General features: G+C 37.5%; 1 long non-coding RNA gene across 1 annotated transcript; it reads left to right on the top strand.

The window, feature by feature from the left end:
• Positions 1-1,675: 1,675 nt before the first annotated feature.
• LOC109582625 (uncharacterized) lies at positions 1,676-1,802 on the top strand. Its single transcript, XR_002185167.1, has 2 exons — positions 1,676-1,706; positions 1,751-1,802. It is a non-coding gene; the product is annotated as an uncharacterized LOC109582625 (long non-coding RNA).
• The last annotated feature ends 2,531 nt before the right edge of the window (positions 1,803-4,333 follow it).

Consider the following 4,333-nt stretch of genomic DNA (forward strand, 5'->3'; position numbering starts at 1 on the left):
ATTTCACAATATGTGACCATAATTGACAAAAGGTACCTTATGATTATTACCATTGCTCTTGCCTGATGCTTGTGTTAGAGAAAGTTAGTTGATGTCATATACATGTAGCTATAATTTTTTGACTGTTTTATCATAGATTTGCTAGAGGCAAGGACAACCTCAGCCTGACATGTGTTAATCATTTGATTGTTGACTATTGAGTTGGGGGACTACTCTTTGTTAACCATTGTACCTCTAGAATGGACACAATGCAGTATCAGTAAGCCTTTTCTAATACATGTACATATAATACCGTATGGCTGGTAATTGTTGTGGGTCCTATAATTCGCGAAATCTACTAAAAATCCAATTCACAGATTTTAATTTCGTGAATTCTGCCACGTGTACCATGCAGGTACTGTATTAAATTAATTTTCGTAAATCAATAAGGAATCCACGAAATCCATGAACTTTGCAACCCACAAAAATTACCGGCTATACGGTAATGTCTGTCTTTAAAGTATAAATACCAAAACTTTAAAGGAAACATAGTCGGTTCAAGTTGAGTTGTCACAGGAAGTAAATCAATTTTTGCATCATCAAAACGTCACTACTAGCCTCACCCAAAAATGGTGGTACAGTGCAAGCAAGCTCTTTTATTGAGGGTTTCTTAACCTCTAAGACTCTTTGTCATCTGTTTTATCTTTGCTTTGGATACTACTACCTTTAATTATCACTGGTTGGACCTTTTTCTGTTACAAAGTTCACAAATACCTCGGATACGGAAGATATCACCCTAGATTGAGGATGATGGAGAAAAACTAGAACCAAGAAGGCTGTAGACAGATGTAGCAGTATGTTTCCAGTAGCAAGGTCTGCTAGTTGAATACCAGCTTCTCTAGAGGACCTTCTGTTTGCTTTTATTTTATGAATAAAAAAACATTAATAGTAATGAAATGCAAATGATATTCACGAGTGTGATATAGCCTACACGTAATGATTTATCATGGTTTATCCCTTTGACCTAGAGTGGAAGAACCCATTCAGAACCTTCCAGAGTACCTAGAGACTCAAAAATTGGTACAGATTTTCGGAAGAACCCATTTTGCAAGTATACTAAATTTCAGTTTGCTAGCATTAGTGATTAAAAAATTTATAAGGATGGTACTTGGGCAACTCAACTTGAACCGACCATAAAAAGTTGTATGACTTGTGCTGCTTTCAAATTTTTCCCATGCACTGTATTTTATCTCCATTCTCTCATTCCAGACTCTGTTGCAATGGAAGTTGATGTTCTCATTTTCCTGGTGTATGGCAGCTTCAGTGAAGTATGGATTGCAACAAATAAGCGAGTAAGAAACTTGCCATTATTGATTCTACCAGATAGCACTGCTATTTTCCATTACTAAATGCAGTTTTGCTTTTATTGATAATTCTATTTATTGTAGCTTTTGCGAGCAAGTCACAGAAGTAATGTTTTGCTATGAATATAATATTGCATTAATGAATATTATTACAGTCCCATGAATATGATTACTTTGTTATAAATTAAAGTTTATGTACTAAGCTTATGAATAATTTAGTCTCACATGATTAAGTGAGGAATACATACAGTTAATTTGAGTAGGTGCGGCTATAAGACTGTTGACTGTTCACTTTTTCAGGGTTTAACTGTTTATTGCTGTTTAATTCAAGTTACTTTTGTTGGACCTTGTTTAATAATTGAGGTAAAATTGAATGTGTCTAACGAAGATGTATGATGTATCTATAGAAGATCCCTAAGACACGAGCTAAGACAAGAAAAGTTGACAGGAGGACCCTAAGGAAAGAAAGATTTCATCATCTGGGAAGGAAAAGTTGGGAAAAGATACGATTTCATGTAACCCTGTGTGTTAGTTAAGCATAGCTAGTAGATGGGAATGGTCTATTGAAGAGTTACAGGGGAAGTACATGTAATTAAGGAGAGCAGTACCCTTGCCTATACGCCTATGGCGTGGGTGAGGGCAATAATGAGAGTTGTGGCTCATTGTCAATCATCTTAAGTGGAATAGAAGGAAAAGTTCTGTTATGAGATGAAGTAGTACTATTAATAGCAAGCTAAACAGCTATTTTACTTATTGCTTGACTCCTGAATGGATAGACTTTTTTGTAAGTTGTAGCACCACTTCTCTTGTTGCTACAGCTAAGTATTTGGTTGTTGTTTTATACTTGTAGATCTGTGATAAAATAATTGCCATTAGCTGTTTTGCAAATGTTTTTGAAGCTTTTGTGTAACTTGGAGTATCTCTGTTATTTACGATCTGTAGAGTATGTCATTAAATAGTTTCGCCACGCCCCTTCGCTACCTGCGGAGGAAGGGTCTGGGGACACTGCTATCTAAAACTTGTGCAAAAAAAAACATGTGGTTGGCTCTACGTCATGTGATAGAAGAGAACAGATCAGTCAAGATAGCTCGAATAGATGCTTTGCAGCTAAGGAAAGATGAGGATACAGTATCTTGGACATCTCTTGCAAATTTGATGGCAGCGACTCTTCACAGAGCACCATAGTATTTACTTCTTATCAATGACGTTTTATTATAAACACGTGACAGTATTATTACATCATAAGTGCGATGGCAGCGATGTAGTGAGCAGTACAGTAATGCTGCTCTTAAACCTTGAGAAAGAAGTCCAGGGTGCATTACAGGCTCCCTCCTTTCTTTATTTTGTCCTCATTCTTCCTCTTTTGTCATAAACAGAGCTCTTCGGCAACGTGACTGCTTGTCCTACACGTGGTTTGAGCAATCTTATTGGGACGCCAGATTCTCTGGCATGAAGCACAAGTTTTAGATAGCAGTGTCCCCAGACCCTTCCTCTGCAGGCAGCGAAGGGGCGTGGCGAGACTAGTCATTACATTAAAGAGCCATGATCATAGAGGGAGAAAATAGTGTTTAAATGCACTATTTCCTTGCTACATAACAAGACATTAAAGTTATGACTATGGGTGCTCACACTCACTCTCCCAGACTGATAGCATTTCTTATCTAATGTCTAAATTAGTCAGCCGGACGACTCCAGCAACTCACTGTTTGGGTGTTTTTTCACTGTTTGGGTGTTTTTCTTTCTTGTGTACTCAGTCTGGCTACTAGCAGCTATTGGACGTGTCCTGCCATGAGACTTTGTTGTTCAACTTGCTACATTTCTTAGATCATACTCTGACGAGTCATTGTCAGCTCTCTTGGCCTCAACGACTCACTGTCTTTCTTGCTCATTTACAGCCATCATCTTTGTCTTGTCACCCATGGACCAACTGATGATAGGCTCTCACACTCAGCAACATGTTACTCTCTACACTCATACTGTGCTTTTGTTCTCAAATGGCTACTGTCTGTTCTTAAATCCTACATACAGTAGGCAACATGTTGCCAGCAAAATTTGTGGTCACTTTGATCTTGTAAGCAGCATTTTGCTAGAAACAAAACAGCTTCTGGCAACATGTTGCTTACCAGATCAAAGTAACTGCAAGTGTTGCTAGCAAAATGTTGCCTAGTGTACATGACAATCTCATGGTTTACTCTAGGCAACATTTGTGGTTACTTTGATCTTGTAAGCCACATGTTGCCAGAAACAGAAGGCTGTTCTATTTCTGGCAACATGTTGCTTACAAGATCAAAGTAACCATAAATGTTGCAGGCAGCTGTTCCCAATGGGGGCTTTATGTCCTACTCACCTTTGCTGGGTTCATTAGCATTTACTACAGCATTTACCAAATGAACTAGCACAGTTAACACCTTTTGAGGCTACATTTACACCTCAAGGAAAAGAATGCAATCCAGATACAAGTAGTTTTGTGCCAGTTGTATGCTTGGTTTACACTAAAACAAATGAAAACATGATAGAACTCTATGAAAAGAAAAATGGTGTTCAAAGTGTATCATTTTAAGCTTAGCCTTAAAAACAGATGTGTTTTGCATTGCTTTGTAAACCCAGCCATAATCTCTCACTCCTTCCTAATGTCCTACTCATTCATCATTAGTACTTGCAACAACCATTGTCTCCTCTATTTATGATATTGTTGTCCTAGTAGTTAACAGTAGAAACATTGCTGTCGCTACTGGCAATGAGACATCTACCTTGTTCAGTGCTTCTATGCCTCCTACATTTACCTCACTGTCATGGATTGTCAAGTTTGCTTTCCTCTTTTAACTCAACTGCTATTCATGGTCAACTCCTTCATTTGGTTTGTATTGACTGTTTGTCTTATAGAAGAGTACTATAGTGGGTTTAGTCATTTCAAAGTAGAACTTATGACTTATTCATGATAAATTTTGTATATAAATATATGTTGTGTTTATTATAATATCAGTTTGGAT

This window comes from Amphimedon queenslandica, unplaced genomic scaffold (genome assembly GCF_000090795.2).
Source record: "Amphimedon queenslandica unplaced genomic scaffold, v1.1 AMPQUscaffold_13370, whole genome shotgun sequence".
Taxonomy (NCBI): domain Eukaryota; kingdom Metazoa; phylum Porifera; class Demospongiae; order Haplosclerida; family Niphatidae; genus Amphimedon; species Amphimedon queenslandica.